General features: G+C 38.8%; 1 pseudogene; it reads left to right on the top strand.

The window, feature by feature from the left end:
• Positions 1 to 11,302: 11,302 nt before the first annotated feature.
• Positions 11,303 to 16,534, top strand: LOC138828877 (zinc finger protein 280D pseudogene; annotated as a pseudogene).
• Positions 16,535 to 18,090: the final 1,556 nt, after the last annotated feature.

The raw sequence follows: 18,090 nt of genomic DNA, 5'->3' as shown, positions 1-18,090 counted from the left end.
TTATTAAAAGGTTATGTTCTGAGAAGAAAAACCATGCACAATTCTTTTGCCTTTTTCTGAAACTCTAAGACATTTCTCCCCTCCCAACTAACCATCTTCCCTCCTGGGTGCTGGAAAGGACAAGCACTCCCAAACTATCTTAGCTGTACCATCAAGTCTTTCCATGACAACAATGTTTGATAAGAAATGTATTCATTACCTTTCTCAGGTAATTGTAACCTCTCTGTATGGTATTTTCACAATTAAAAAGAAAAAGCAGAAGTACAAACATGATTTATTCCTGAACAATCAAGCTTCCTGTAGACTGTTTCACTCTTCCTATTTTGCTCCCAGATGCCCAGGAGACCTTGGTTTGAAGACATATTCTGTATTGTCAGGTGTGTGAGATAAATGACTTCCTTAGAAGAAAATGTGAATTTGAAGATTGAAATTGAGAAGGGAAATCAAACTCTTCTATCTTTTTTACTAAGGACCAGAAAACAATGATAATGTGCTCACTTGCTGAGAGTAAGCAACTTTTGCCACCTGTTGTGAAATGTATCTGACATATGTCCTGAAACCTAATTCTTTATTTTCTGAAAGCACCACCTATTCAGAAATTCTGATTTGTGCTGTGAATATTTATTTCCAGTAAAATGTAGTTGCTTGGATATTTTGATTTTGAAAAATCTTGGTTAGTTTGATATTATTCTCTCATTTAAATTATAAGCAAGTAAAAATCAATTGAACCTGATTAAATGAAGTACATTCTGCCCATTTACTCTGGTACAGATTTCTCTGATTTAGGAAATCTACATTTTAAGTCATTCTGGATGCCTATCTAGGTCTGTGTATGTGGATGAGTCAATAAGAATTGCAGACTTTGCCACATTGAATTTGGAGCAAAACTTTATAGCTGGTAACTGGGCAATGATTCAAAAGACAGCTGAGTCTGAAGCCATGAGGCCTCCAGCCTGCGTTCAGCTCCAAATCTCTTCTACAACAACCCTCACTTCCCATGCAGTGGTTTCTTTTGCTATCCAAAAAGGTTTCTGGAGCTACATCTTATGCTGGCCTCCTAGTATGCCAACATGCAGGGAGTCAAAGCAAGCAAGGCAGATGTGGTAGAGGCATTTTTTTGGTCAGTTGTGGGGCCTGAACTCTGGGACTGGGCATTTTCCCTCAGCTCTTCAGCTCAAGTCTAAAACCGCTGATCTAAACAGCTGCATATATCAACTAGATTTAACAGACATCTATTGAATATTTCACCCAGCAGCATCAGAACACATGTTTTTCTCTGCAGCACATAGAACATTTTCCAAAATAGACCCCATTTATGTCACAAAGCAATCTTGTGCAAATTCAGAAACATTGAAGTTATACCTTGCATTCGCTCACACCACAAGGGAATAAAATTAGAACTCAACACCAAAAACCACCAAAGAAAGTCCTGTAACACATGGGGGCTGAACAAGACACTGTTGAATCAGCAGTGGGTCAGGGAAGAGATTAGAATGGAAATTCAAATTTTCATGATATTCAACATAAATGAGCACACAAATTACCAGCCCTTCTAGGACAAAGCAAAGGCAGTAGTTAGAGGCGAGTTTATAGCTTTGAGTTCCTAATTGGAGAGATCGAAAACCAACAATTTAATTAGACATCTGAACCTCCTTGAAAAAGAGCAGCAAGATAAACCCTAATCCAGGAAATGGAAATAAATAATTAAAATTAAATCAGAATTAAACTAATTAGGATGGAAGAAAACCATAGAAAGAACCAACAAAAGAAAGAGTTGGTTCTTCAACAAAATTAACAAAATTGACAGACCCTTAGCAAATCTTATCAAGAAAAGAAGAAAACTCACCCAAATAAATAAACTCAGAGATGAAAATGGAAACATCACCAGAGAAACAACCAAGATTCAGAACATTAAAAGGGAATACTTATCAAAAATATGCTAATAATATTGAGATATTGGCAGAAATGGACCTTTTCATAGCAAATATTGACATGCGAAAACTAAACCAAGATGGGTTAAAACATTTTAACAGGACCATATCAAACATTGAGATAGAAACAGCAATAAGAGAAGTCCAATCTAAGAAAAGCCCAGGACCAAAAAGATTTGCAGCAGAATTCTACAAGGCCTTTAAAGCAGACCTCACACCAGTAACTCTTCAATGAAATTGAAAGGGAAAGTTCACTACTGAACTCATTCTATTAAGACATCATAATCCTTATCCCAAAACCAGTCAGGGAATCATCAAAAAAAGAGAACTATAGACCCTTTTCTTTGATGAACATCGATACTAAATTTTGGCCAATCAACTTCAACAATTCATGCAAAAAAATCAAACACCATGATCAAACAGGATTCATTTCAGAGATGCAAAGCTGGGTCAATATATGAAAAATCAATTAATAAAATTCATCACATCAACAAGACCAAGGATAAGAATCACATGGTTATCTCAATAGATGCAGAAAAGGCATTTGGCAAGATTCAACACCCATTGATAATGAAAACTCTGGAAAAACTAGGAATCCAGGGAACATTCCTCAATACAATAAAGGCTGTATATGACAAACCTACAGCCAGCATTATACTTAATGATGAAAAGCTAAAGCCATTTCCTCTTAAATCAGGAACGAGACAAGGATGACCATTCTCACCACTCCTCTTCAATCTAGTATTAGAATGCCTATCTACAGCAATAAGACAAGATGCAAACATAAAATTGATCCAAATAGGGAAAGATGATGTAAAACTCTCCCTCTTTGCAGATGGAATGATCTTGTATTTCAAGAATCCCACTGACTCCACTCCCAAATTATTCAAACTTGTTCAAAGTTGGGCAAAGTAACAGGGTATAAAGTTAATCCTCAAAAATCAATGGCTTTTCTGTATGCCAACAATGAGAAAAGTGTGGCCGAAATCAGGAAAGCAACTCCATTCATAATAGCTCCACAAAAAATAAACTACCTAGGAATTAACTTAACCAAAGAAGTGAAGGACCTCTATGATGAAAACTTTAAAAACCTGAAAAAGGAAATCAAAATAGAACACAGAAAGTGGCAAAAACTCCCATGCTCCTGCATTGGAAAGATCAACATCATGAAAATGGCAATACATCCCAAGGCTATCTACAAATTCAATGCAATACCTATCAATAGCCCAAATTCATTCTTCAAGGAATAGAAGAGACAATCCAAAAATTCATATGAAACAATAAAAGACCAAGGATAGCATAAAAGATCATTAACAGAAAGAAAAGTGCTGGAGGAATATCAATACCAAATTTCAAACTCTACTACAACACCATATTAATCAAAACAATTTGGTAATGGCACAAGAACAGACCTCAGGACCAATTGAATAGAATTGAACCTACAGTTATATAGCCATCTAATCTTCGATAAGGAAGCTAAATAATTAGAATGGAAGAAGGACAGCCTCTTCAGTAAATGGTGCTGGCAAAATTGGTTAATCACTTGTAGAAAACTAAAGCTAGATTCTTATAAATCACCCTGCAAAAGAATCAATTCCAAATGGATGAAAGACCCCGGAGTCAAAGCACACACTCTGGAAACATTACAGGTCTACTTGGCACAGGCCAAAATTTTCTTAAATAGAGACCCAGAAACACAACAAATCAAAGAAAATTTGGACAAATGGGATTGCATGAAATTGCAGAACTTCTGCAAGGCAAAGAACATAGCTAGCAAGATCGATAGAAAGCCCACGGATTGGGAGATGATCTTCAGTAGCCATACAATGGACAAAGGTCTCATATCTAAAATATACCTGGAACTCAAAAAATTAAATCCTCCAATAACAAATCCTCAGAGAAACAACTGCCAAATAAATAAGTGGCCTAAAGACTTAAAGAGAAACTTCTCTGAAGAAGAAAGAAGGATGGCCAATAGACACATGAAGAAATGCTCAACCTCCCTAGCCATAAAAGAAATGCAAATTAATATAACATTGAGATACCACCTCAGCCCAGTTAGAAGAGCTATAATCAAGAACTCTAATAACAACACATACTGGAGGAGATGGGGTCAAAAGGGAATCTTACTGAATAGTTGGTGGGAGGTTCCTCAAAAAGACTCCAGATAGAGCTTCCCTATTCCCCAGCAATCCCACTTTTGGGCATTTACCCAAATGATCACAAACAAGATCATACTAAGGCTACCAGCACAACTATTTTTATTGCAACATTATTTACCATAGATAAGTTATGGAACCAACCCAAATGCCCCTCATTATATGAATGGATCTAGAAAATGTGGTATATATACACAATGCAATTCTATGCCTCTATCAGAAAGAATGTAATTGCCCCATTTGTGAGGAAATGGAAAGACTTGGAAAAAATTAAGTGAAGTAAGCCAGGCCCCAAAATATAGGTCCCATGATTTCCCTTATTTGCAATAACTAGTATATTTTTGAGACAAGTAGAAAAGGTAAGATAAGTTCATGTTAGGTGATATGAACCCCAAGATAAGTATTGAAAATTTTTTTTCTTTCTTGCAATTGTTTCTAACATATTTATAAGATTATTTCTTTGTTGCTTTGTATGTCCCTCCCCCATGGTATAACCCCTGCTTCCATTTTATTTGATATTGGAATAATTTGTGGAGGGAATGGGCAAAACCAACCTTTAAATAGGGATACGTCGGACCCATTGCAACAATGAGGTATACAAGTCATTATGTCCAATAACGAACTTTACAACTTTTGCCAGGGGCTGTTTGTTGGGGGCTTGGAGAGTGGAGATCGGAAAGGATGAGAAGTGGAAACAGGAGGAGGCAACAACGCTTGATAAGAAATTTACTCATTACCTTACCCATGTAATTGTAACCCCTCTGTATGGCATTTTGAGAAAAAAAAAAAACGTTTGGCAGAACAATGTCAAAAAGTTTTTGACAGAATAATCATTAGTGTATCACCTAGAATCTGGATATGGTTAGTAACTCTAGAGGATTTTCTCATACTTTCAGAATTTTCGTAAACATACATAATAAGTCAAATGAGGTGTTTTATACCTATAATCCTAGCTACTCTGAAAATGGAAATGTTGACAGTTGCAGTTCAAGGTCAAGCTACAAGAGACCTCCAGCTCAATCAATAAAAGCTGGGTGTGACAATGTGTGGCTGTCATCCTACATATGTTGGACATAAAACTAGGAAGTTCACTATCCAGGTAGCCTAGGAATAAACAAATATAAGATTCTATCTCAAACACACACAAAGCAAAAATTGCTGGATGTGGCATGGTTCAAGTGATCAGATGCCTGCCTGGCAAATGCAAGGCTCTGAATTTGAATCCAAGTACTTACCTCCTAACATTAAAAATAAATAATATGAATTAATTCTCTAAATCACTTCTCAGTGCAATTATCTTATGTATTCTTCAAATAATCTTGTAGTGAAGGCAGAGAATTGATTGCACCAGATCAATATGATAGGTGAAATGAGCCCAAGAATAAGTATTGAAATGTTTTTTTTTTCTTGCTTACAATTGTTTCTAACATTTTTATAAGATTATTTCTTTGTACTGGGAATGCCTAGCTTCTTCATGGCTCACAGGCTGGTGTGCTCATGTGGACCCATTCACCAATTATGCCTGCTATGCCCCGAGTTCAGATCCCAGCCCTGCCAAAAGATTCATCTTGATGTCAGAAGTAAATCGTTGCCCTGTTTTCCTTTTCTGTGCAACTGCTGGGTTTCAGTTAGGATGGAGAATGCATGGGCCACGCTGTGGTCATGGGAATAAGTTGTTCTACATGTCAGCCGAGTTTTACATGTCATCATATAATCAAGAAAATACACAATACATCCATGAATAGCATACAAAATAAAGACAACAACTACACTTAATATACGATGCAGTCCACACACGGATGTGAATATACATCCCATGTTTCAATGATGCATTGAGGACTATTTTGGCCTCCCTGGGGCTCAATATCAGTTCCTGGGAACAGCCCAGCTCCTTACTAGCTCACAGTCTGGTGTGATCACTTGGACCCAATGGGCAGTTGGGCTTCCTAGGACTCGAGTTCAAATCCAGCACTGCCCAAATTCACCCTGATGTGAGAAGCCAGTCATTGCACTTGTTTTCATGTGCTGTGCAAATTCTGGGTCTCAGCTAGGATAGAGAAGGTATAGGCCAACTCTACATTCATGGGAATAGGTTGTCATCCAGTTCACCACAGTTATATCTGTCAACCTATACTTAAGAAAATACACAATACATCAATGACTAAGACACAAAACAAAGAGAATGAGTACACCAAATGCAAGATGTCACCCACTCATGTTTGGAAATATAGATCCTTTGTTTAATTATGAATTTATGACTATATTGGCCCCCACCAGGACTCCATCACAGGTCCCAGGAATGGCCTACCTCCTTAGTGGTTCACAGGCTGGTGTGCTCACCATGACCCATTCACCAGTTGGGACTGCTAGGCCTTGAATTCAAATTCCAGCATTGCCAAAAGATTCATTCTAATGTGAAAAGCCTAAAGTTGCTCATGTTTTCCTGTTCTGTGAATGTCCTGACTCTCATTGAGGATGGAAAATGCTATATAAGCAACTCAGTAGCCATGGGAATAGGTTGTCATCCATGTAAGCACAGTTATATCTGTCACCATATTCAATAAAGTGCACAATACATACATGAATAAGATAAATAAAAAATGAATAAAAAGTGTAACTACACTGAATGCAAGATGCATGCCACACCTGTAGGTAAAGAGAGATCCTATGTTTAAAAAAGGTGGGCTTGCTATTTTGTCCAGTCCTGGGGCTTCAAATCAGGCCCTAAACCAGGCCTGACATTCTAGTCTTCAAGGATGGTGAACTTCCCGTTCCCTCTCAGTGCAACAGAGCTATCTGAACCTGAATTCAAATCCCAGCGCTCACAAAAGATTCATCCTGATGTCAGAAGCCAGTTGTTGCACACATTTTCCTCTCCTGTGAAAGTCCTGAGTCTCAACCAAGAAGAGGAATTCATAAGCAACCCTATAACCATAGGAACAGGTTGTCATCCATGTCAGCAAAGTTATAGCTGTCACCATATTTAGTAAAATACAGAATACCTCCATGAATAGCGACAAAATAAGAAGCTCACCGAACACAAGATGCTGAACAAACATGTATGTCAATATAGATCGTATGTTTAAATTATGAATTCATGACTATAGTGGACCACCCTGGCAATCAATGTCAGATCCTGGGAATGGCCTAGCTCGTTAGTTGCTCACAGGTTAGTGTGTTCACCTTGACTTATTGGCCAATTGGTCCTACTAGGACCTGAGTTAAGATCTCAGCTCTACCAACAAGTGGATCGTGGAGTAAGAAGCCAAGTGTGAAAAATATTTTCCTTTTCTCTGAATATCCTGGGTGATCCTGAGAATCCTGGCATGATGGAGAACATTTCTATAAATCTATATGCTCTGTGATAGGATGTCATCAATGTAATAAATTTAAGGTGTTTCATCTTAGTACAATCAATGGTAAATAAATGAATAAAATAAAAAATACAAGAACAACCACACCAAACATGTATGGACTGAACATCTATAGGTAAGTATAAATCCTATCTTTACAATGTATATAAATAGTATGTTTCCAGAGCTAGGGCTTGAATACAGGACTAGTGAATAGGCTTAACTTTCTTATCTTCAAATATGGTGATCTTCCCCTTCATCCACATTGCTGCAGATTTACCCAGATCCTGAGTTCAAATCCAAAGCCTGGAAGAATAAACAGCGTGAATTGCAAGCCAGGGAGCTAAATTTTTTTATTTTACTTTTCTCAATATGGTTGTTGAACTCAGGTCGTGGCAACTCTGCCTCAGCTTTGATCACCCTAGGCTGGGTTGCAGCCACTAGATCTACAGCTCCTCCTGGGATCCTAGACCCTCAGGCCTTGCAAGGAAAGCAATGCACAGAAAAAATATGGCCATTTTATGTTTTCTTCCTTTGCATGGTGACCCTCATGGGTCTGAATGACACTGTTGCAAAGGGTACTTCATCTTGCGTTGCTGAAGGCTGCCAGACTATCAGGGATGCCATAGGCCCACGTGGCAACATAGGCCCTGATTTCGAATCCCTGTCCTGACACCAACCAATGGCAGGAGCTACTAAGAAAATGGTTCCCATCGATAGGATTAACAATGGAATGTTGTCAATGTCACGGTTGAATGAATTGATCATGAATGATGCTCCTTTAAAATTAGACAGCATCATTTCAGGAGGTTGATGCATTTTATTTAATATTTATGAAGCACTGAAAGAATATTATTACGTAAAGGAACGCAATAATTTCAGGACACTGATTTCATTAATAGTTTAAGGATGAAAACAATTAATTACATTACATTAATTACATTAATTACATGGAGGCATAATTAATACCCAGGAATTGGAAGGAATGTAGTCTATATAACTGAATACTTTATAGACTTCTCTGACACTCTATAAAGATATATATTTATTAGCGTACTGCCATCTGCATGTCAATCTTATCTTATTTTGGTTACCCCTGGGGCTTGATCTGAGGTCCTGGGAACAGCCTTTCAGCTCAATTTGCCCCAGGATGGCATGCTAACACTCACACATTCATGAATTGGGCCTTGTAGGCTTGGAGGTCTTGAGTACAGATGCCAGCACTCCCAAAAATGAATCATGGAGTAAGAAGATGATGTGACACGTTTTCCTTTTCTGTGAAAGTCCTGGGTGTCAGGTATGAAATGGAATACATATGCAGACCTATATCCTGTGTAATCAATGTGATCGATGTTTTATGTTCCATGATAGTCAATAAAATAAATGGTCAATATATGATTAAAACAACAAAATAAAATAACTACACTGAATGCATTATGGAGTCAACATATGTATATAAATATAAATCATATATGTAAATTGTACATGAATAGGATGTTTTCTAGTGTTGGAGATCTATTTTAGGCATAAGGAACAAGACCTGAATTTCTTCACTTTAAGTTGGCCAGCTTCCCATTCCCACACAGTGCAACAGAGTTACCAAGACATTGAGTTTCAATCCCAGTCCTGGAAGAAAAATGGTACCTTTGCAGTATGTGAGGCCCAATTCTTAAGCATTTCATTATGCCTCCATTTTATGAATGTGATTGTTTAACTGCTTAATAAAGAATTAACAAAAATTGATCAGTGTCCTATATTATAATTGTGTATAATTTTATCCTAGAATCATTCAAGAACTGCCCAACATGACATATATCACATTCCATTGGTATTCATATGGATAGAAATGAGTTCCTTAGGATCTCCAGCCATTTGGAGGTGGCAGGACCTGGATTCCAACTGTGAGCTCCAGCTCCCACCACTTCAACCTGGGGATAGGGTACTCACCGGTCTGTCCAAGAATATCAGCAAGACCAATGATTAGACAGGCACCAGTGGCTCTCAGCAGTCCTCCTTGATACTTACAAGGCTGTGATGGGAGGATCATGGTCAAAGTCATCCTAGTCAGGAAAGTCCTTGAGACCTCTGTCCAACTTCAGTGCCAAAAAAGCCAGAAGCCCAGGGCTCCAGTGTGGAGGGCGAGCCTTGAACAAAAGCAGTGCACAGACTGTGCCCAGATCCTGAGTTCAAGGTTCGGGTCTGGCAACAAACAGACATACAGAACAATCTGTGCAGCCATCCAGCTAAAGCAGGTCACCATCTCATCTCCAACTGAATTAGACATTGTTCCCTGGGAAAAGATCTGGGGGAGCTGCTATCTTCTTGACTCCGCCCATGCTGCTCGCATCACAGAATTCTGGCCACACCCCCATTCTTTCATGGTTATTTCTGACCAATGGGATACAAGAATAGTGATCACGCCCACATTCCATGCTGCCTAGTAGCACCCAGGATTCCCTCTGTTAGTTTACAACACTACCAGCAGTTGAGGAAAGTAGAGGTGGCTGAGTGGTGAGGAAGAGACTCAAGCAACTTTGGAGTATAGTAGGAAATTGAGATGCCTGCCCGCACCCTTGCTCCCTCCTCACCTTTCCAAGTTGCAGGATTTCAAACCTCAGGCAATGGTGCACTGCCAGCCCGCCTAAAGGCCTGACCTGGTCCCTGGCCTTGGTTTTCTGCTCTTGGCCCATGTGTTTGCAATGCCCCTGCCATTGCTGCTTGCCCTACCTGGAGCAGCCCCCAGCAGCTTTTCTCAGCAGCGCAGGTGAGTGGCTGCCCCCAAATCACCCCTACCTGGGATCAGACACCCCTCTGGGGGCACCATGATCCCCTGCTTGTTTCCTCATCCTGGCTCTGCGGAGCCACCTTTCTGTCTTGGGCATTTCTGAAATAGAAACTCAATATATACTTTAGATGGACTGGATTGAGGTCCTCCTATCTGGGACAGGTATGCTCCACCAGGCCTGGTCCTCTGTAGTTGGGATGGTAAACATGTAGCGCCATACTCAGTCATCGATTTAGATGGATTATCCCAAACTTTTAGTCCATAGCAGCCGATTCTTGACCACAGGTGAAGCTCTCGGTAGGGCCACAACCATCAGACCTCATTCTCCTCATAGGACAGTTTTGAGGAAAAAAGGGATTTATAGAGAGGGAGGGAATCTCTGGAGCATGGCTTGGCATGGAGGGAGTGGCATTCAGAGAAGGTTCTCTCTAATTCTGTGAGCAAATGACAGGAAGATACCCACAAAGGGCTCAGGTGGGGCCAGTTATTAATCATGCAACAGCTGAGGATTTTGAAACAACCCATGGCTCTTTTTAATCATTACCCTATCCCCATGAGGAAGGGGATCCTTCACTGTGTTGAATTTTGCATCTTTCAAAACCGAGGCACAGAGAAGTCAGTTGACCTCCTTATGATTTCAACTTCACAGGACGCTCGGCCTGACTTCACTACCATGCTCCCTAGGACAATGGGTGCTATTCAATCCACTTCTTGTAGTAGGAAGTCCACTTCTTGTCAGTTGTGGGGTTTGAACCCTAGGCATGGGCACTGATCTTGAGCTCCTCAGCAAAAGGCTAGTGCTCTACCACTTGAGCCCACAGCACCACTTCTGGTTTTCTGGTGGTTCTTTGGAAATAAAAGTCTCAAAGTCGTTCCTACGGGGGCTGGCTATGAACCATGATCCTCATATGTCAGCCTCCAGTGTAGTTAGGATTAGAGTTCTGAGCCACCGACACTCAACTTAATTTTAATTCTGACTTCTCTCTCTCTCTCTTTTACAAAAACTGGTTGAATAGGTGCTGGAGGAGGGGTCCACCATCCCCATGTGGCTGGAATCCAAGGTGAACCTCTCATTCTGGAGGTGGGCTGTAGGTCAGGAGCTGTCTCGCTCAGCCTGTTGAAACAGCTCCCTGTGGTAAGCCCCAATGTTCCCTGGCTAGACCATGAAATTCATTGTCCATCCAGCCTTACTGGACTTATTGAATTGTATTTCTTTCTATATCATTTTCTAGCACCTGGCCAAACTTATGATACAGAGTTATGAAGTGAAAATATAATGCCTTCTTAAGAAAGTCATTTAGGGCTCTGGGAATGTGGCTTCATGGTATGGTGATTGCCTAGCATGCATGAAACCCTGGGTTCAATTCCTCAGTAACACAGAAAAAAGAAAAACACTAGAAGGAATGCTGTGCCTCAAGTGGTAGAGTGCTAGCCTTGAGAAAAAAAAGCTCAGGAATAATTCCCTACCCCTGAGTTTAAGCCCCAGGACTGGCAAAACAATTAGTAAATGGAAAATAAAGAACCCGTACTTGAAATATATAATTGCTACTTCCATACTGACACCTGATAATAGCCTCTAATTCATGTATTTTACTTAGGATACTGTGCTGAAAAAAGTTTTGTTCATTAAGTCACAGCAATTAATGCCAGAAATGTGCTTAGATGTTAGCTGAAGGTTAATTCTGGAAATTCAAGGATTCAAGGATTTTGTGTCATCACTGATAATCACAAAGTGAAAAGTAGTCTAAGTGTGATTTTGAAATCTTTTTGATCAGTTTTGGCATCAAAAAGGCAGAGGCTAATTAATAGTTGTGACAGAAAATAAGGAGAAACTCTAGATGGAAGGAAAAAAGTGATAGTAAATAAGGTATACCAGAAACTGGTCTAGAGAACCATTTTTGGTTATTGAAGAACTAATTGTCAAATAGGCTTTTGCTCATTGCCTTTATCATTCTAAATCTCTTAGGCTAGTTCTTAATCTCTGCGTGATAAATGTTTCTCCTTTTTTTTACTTGTGTGCCTTTTTTTCCTCTTTTCTCTTATTTATATTTATTTTTATTTTTTTTTAATTTTAATTTTAATTTTTTGTGAACATACTGTACAGAGGGGTTACAATTACATGGACAAGATAATGAGTACATCAATCAATCATTGCAGCCTCCTCCTTTGTTGACCCTTCACATCCCTTCCCATCCTCTCCCCAACCCTGAACCCCAACTCACCCACTCCGCATCAAAGTTGTAAAGTTCGTTTTTGTCATGACAACTTGTACTTCTCATAGTTGCATCGGGTCCAGCTGTATCCTTAAACGACTTGTTTTTCCACATCTCCTCCACAAATTATAACGACATTAAATATAGTGAAAGCAGGGGTTGTACTGTGGGGGAGGGACATACAAAGCAAAAAAGATATAAACTTATAAATGAGTTAGAAACAAATGCATGAAAAAAAAACATTTAAATACATATCAAGGGTTCATTTTCCTAAGATCACATTATCTGATCTTTCCTGCTTGACTCATACATATCTTAGATATTGCAAATAAGGGAAACCATGGGACCTATGTTTCTTTGGGCTTAGCTTACTTCACTTAATATAATTTTTTCCAAGCCTTTCCATTTCCTAACAACTGGGACAATGTCATTCTTTCTGATGGAGGCGTAGAATTCCATTGTGTATATATTCCACATTTTCTTGATCCATTCATCTACTGAGGGGCATCTGGGTTGGTTCCATATCTTAGCTATAGTAAATAATGCTGCAATAAACATAGTTGTACTGGTAGCTTTAGTGTGTTCTTGTTTGTGAACCTTTGGGTAAATGTGGGATTGCTGGGTCATAGCAGAGCTCTATGTGAAGTCTTCAGGAACCTCCATACTGCTTTCCAAAGTTGTTGAACAAGTTTACACTTCCACCAACAATGAAGTAAGGTTCCCTTCTGTCCACATCCCCTCCAGCATCTGTTGTTGTTAGAGTTCTTGATTATAGCCATTCTAACTGGTGTGAGGTGGTATCTCAATGTTGTTTTGATTTACATTTCTTTATGGCTATGGAGGTTGAGCATTTCCTCATGTGTCTATTGGCCATCCTTCTTTCTTCTTCAGAGAAGTTTCTTTTTAAATCTATAGGCCACTTATTTATTGGGCAGTTGTTTCTTTGAGGATATGTTGTTGGGAGATTTAACTTTTTGAGTTCCAAGTATATTTGAGATATGAGACCCTTATCGGTTGTATGCCTAGTGAAGATCTTCTCCCAATCCATGGGCTTTCTATTGATCTTGCTAGCTAGGTCCTTTGCCAGGCAGAAGCTCTGTAACTTCATGCAATCACATTTGTCCAACCTTTCTTTGATTTGTTGTGTTTCCTGGTCTCTATTAAGAAAATTTCGGCCTGAGCCAAGGAGGCCTAGGGTTTCTCCTATTCCATCCTGTAATGTTTTCAGAGTGTCTGCTTTGACTCCGAGGTCTTTGATCCATTTGGAGTTTATTCTGGTGTAGGGTATTATATAAGGATCTAGTTTTAGTTTTCTACAAGTAGTTAACCAATTTTGCCAGCACCATATACTGAAGAGGCTGTCTTTCTTCCATCCTATTATTTTAGCACCCTTATCGAAGATTAATTGGGTATAGGTCTATAGGTTCATTTCTGGGTTTCCAATTCTATTCCATTGGTCTTGAGGTCTGTTCTTATGCCAGTACCAAGCTCTTTTGGTTACTATGGCTTTATAGTAGAGTTTGAAATTTGGTATTGATATTCCACCAGCAGTGTTCTTTCCGTTGAGGAGCGTTTTTGCTATTTGTGGTCTTTTATTGTTCCATATGAATTTTTGGATTACGTCTTTTATTTCCTTGAAGAATGAGATTGGAATTTTAATCGGTATTGCATTGAATTTGTAGATAGCCTTGGGAAGTATTGCCATTTTCACGATGTTAATCTTTCCAATCCAGGAGCATGGGAGGTTTTGCCATTTTCTAAGTTCTGTTTTTACTTCCTTCTTCAAGATTTTAAAGTTTTCATCATAGAGGTCCTTCACTTGTTTGGTTAAGATAATTCCTAGGTATATTATTTTTTGAGGTGCTATTACAAATGGAGTTACTTTCCTAATTTCATCCACACTTTTCTCATTGTTGGCATACAGAAAAGCCATTGATTTTTGGGGGTTAATTTTATGCCCTACTATCTTGCCAAAGTTTTGAATCAGCTTGAGTAATTTGGTAGTGGAGTCCATGGGTTTCTTTAAATACAAGATCATGTCATCTGCAAAGAGGGAGAGTTTTATTTCTTCTTTCCCTATTTGGATCCCCTTTATGTTTTTGATCTTGTCTTATTGCTTTAGCTAGGCATTGTAATACTAGATTGAAGAGAATTGGAGAGAGTGGACATCCTTGTCTTGTTCCTGAGTTAAGAGGAAATGGGTTTTGTTTTTGACCATTAAGTATAATGCTGCTGTAGTTTGGTCATTCACTGCCTTTATTATATTGAGTAATGTTACATTAATTCCTAATTTTTCCAAAACCTTCATCATAATCGGGTGTTGGGGCGCGCATGCGGCCATGCCAGCTTCCCTCCGCCCCACTCCCTCCCCCGTCTCCCCTCCCCCTCTCCCACTTCCCAGGGCCCAGGCTGCTGGCTCCACAATTGGAGCCGCCACCGCCACTGCCACTGCTGCTGCAGCAGCCTCTTGGTAGATTTTCGCGCTCCTCCTTTTTCTCCTCCTCTGCCTCCTCCTCTTTCTCCTCCTTTTTCAGGGCTCCAGTCAGGCCAAGCCGGCTCTGCTCACGACAATTCAGACATGGCAGAACTTTTTATGAAATGTGAAGAAGAAGAGCTAGAGCCATGACAGAAGAAAATAAAAGAAGTTGAGGATGATGACGATGATGAACCAAACTTTGTTGGAGAGATAGCAAGTTCAAAACAAGCAATTTCAAATATTTTGAACAGAGTTAACCCCAGCTCATATTCAAGGGGAATAAAGAATGTTTCGCTCATTCGAGGTATTTCTGCTTCATTCAAGTCTACAATTAACACTATACGAACCCATCAAATCCAATTGCTGCCTTGCCAGTAAATTTTCATCCAGAATCTAGATCTTCAGATAGCTCTGTTATTGTACATCTTTTTTCTAAGCCTGGCTATTTAACAAAGTCATACCGAGTTGTATCTAGTAATTCTTGTGAGTTACTGTTTGACTTGACCCAGGATACAGAATTACCACAGTACCAAGGGATACCAACAATTTCTGTAGCAGGTCTGAATGAAAATTTGTTTTTATCAAAACGTCCTTCTGCTTCTGAAGTGAACAGTGTAAATCCAAAAAAGCCCAAGGCTGCTGAAAGTGTTTCTGTAACAGATTCCTCAGCTGTATTCCCTGTAGTTAAATCTCCTTCACTGATGTCTCCCCAAGCTATGCCATCAAAAGGTGAAAATACTTCATCAAATCAATCTAAAGATGGAACGCCTTTTCCACGAGCTTGTCCAAAGTGCAATATTCATTTCAATCTTCTGGATCCTATGAAAAATCCATGCAGTATTGTTGTCCAGACATGATAAATGACTTTTTGGGACCAGATAAAACAGAAAACTCAAACACAGCAAATAAAGCTATGACTGCTGATTCAGAGAAAGGAAAATTGATCATGTTAGTTAATGACTTTTATTATGGAAAACATGAAGGAGACTCATACAATCTTTAAATGCTTCAGTTGCTTGAAAGAGTCTCAAAAATAATATTAGGTTTATGAACCACATGAAACACCACTTGGAACTTGAGAAGCAGAGCAGTGAGAGCTGGGAAAACCACACCACCTGCCAGCACTGCTACAGGCAATTTCCCACACCCTTCCAGCTGCAGTGCCACATCGAGAGTACACACACACCTCACAAATTTTCTACCATTTGTAAAATCTGTGAATTATCATTTGAAACAGAACATGTTCTTTTACAACATATGAAGGACAATCATAAACCCGGTGAAATGCCATATATCTGCCAGGTTTGCAATTATAGATCATCATCATTTTCTGATGTAGAAACTCATTTTCGAACATCTCATGAGAACACTAAGAATTTACTTTGTCCATTTTGCCTCAAAGTTATCAAAATTGCAACACTCCATATGCATCATTATATGAAGCATCAGAAAAAAGGAATACATCATTGTATAAAATGCAGACTGCAATTTTTGACATGCAAGGAGAAAATAGATCATAAGACGCAGCATCATCGAACATTTATAAATAATTGCCCACTGTTGTTCATAAGGCATAATATTTTTTGTAAATCTATGCCGTGTATAAATCCATTCTAATGGTAGCTCATTTTGTCGTATAATTCCTGTTCGGTATTTCCATGTATCTAATATATATAAATTTATGAGTTGATTTAGCGTTACTCGATGTAAAAATATTTTTTTATTCTCTATTCTACAAATTGTACTTCTCTTTCAGCTTCCTTAGTTAAAGGTCTTTTGCTATGTAAATCAGGCTCCCCTTGTAATAATGAAAAAAATTATATAATTGATAAGTAGGAATTCCTAAGGCCGGTGGCATGAAAATAATATCTCCTAGTAACTTTTGAAAATCATTTAACTTATGTAATTGATCACGTCATAAAGATATTTTTGAGGTGTCACTGTTTGTCTACAAAAAAAATATCCTGATGGAGGCATAGAATTCCATTGTGTATATACCACATTTTCTTGATCCATTCATATACTGAGGGGCATCTGGGTTGGTTCCAGATCGTAGCTTTGGTAAATAATGCTGCAATAAACATAGCTGTGCTGGTAGCTTTAGTGTGGTCTTGTTTGTAAACATTTGGGTAAATGCCCAAAAGTGGGATTGCTGGGTTTTAGGGGAGCTCAATGTGAAGTCTTTTGAGGAACCTCCATACTGCTTTCCAAAATGGTTGAACAAGTTTACACTCCCACCAACAATGAAGTAAGGTTCCCTTCTGTCCACATCCCCTCCAGCATCTGTTGTTGTTGGAGTTCTTGATTTTAGCCATTCTAACTGGGGTGAGTTGGTATCTCAATGTTGTTTTGATTTGCATTTCTTTTATGACTAGGGAAGTTGAGCATTTCTTCATGTGTCTATTGGCCATCCTTCTTTCTTCTTCAGAGAAGTTTCTCTTTAAGTAATTAGCCCACTTATTTATTGGGCAGTTATTTCTTTGAGGATTTGTTGTTTGGGGATTTAATTTTTTGAGTTCCAAGTATATTTTAGATATGAGACCCTTGTCCGTTGTATGGCTAGTGAAGATCTTCTCCCAATCTGTGGGCTTTCTATTGATCTTGCTAGCTATATCCTTAGCCATGCAGAAGCTCTGCAACTTCATGCAATACCATTTGTCCAACCTTTCTTTGATTTGTTGTGTTTCTGGGTCTATATTAAGAAAATTTGGTCATGCGCCAAGGAGACCTAGGGTTTCTCTTATTCCATCCTGTAATGTTTTCAGATTGTCTTCTTTTTCCAGGTGCTATTATTAATCCAAAAATCCTTAAATATAGAGGGTAAACACTGTAACACCATTTCTAATTCTGTCATATTTGGTCCTCCAAGTAAAATATCATCCATATAATGAAAAATATAAATGTGAGGCCATTTTTGTCTAACAGGTTTTAAGGCCTTATCAACATATATCTGTCACATAGTTGGAGAATTCATCATTCCTTTGGGCAACACCTTCCATTGGAAGTGCTGATGAAGGGTTTGATGATTTATTTGTGGTAAAGAAAAGGCAAATCTTTTATAATCTTTTATATGTACAAGAATGGTAAAAAAAAAAAAAAAACAGTCTTGTAAATCTATTTCTATTATTGGCCAATTTTTAGAAAGCATGGCAGGTGACGGTATACCAGGTTGT

Source organism: Dipodomys merriami, unplaced genomic scaffold (genome assembly GCF_024711535.1).
Source record: "Dipodomys merriami isolate MVZ:Mamm:240054 unplaced genomic scaffold, mDipMer1.0.p SCAF_1662, whole genome shotgun sequence".
Lineage (NCBI taxonomy): Eukaryota > Metazoa > Chordata > Mammalia > Rodentia > Heteromyidae > Dipodomys > Dipodomys merriami.
This window is presented reverse-complemented; position numbering and strand designations above follow the sequence as displayed.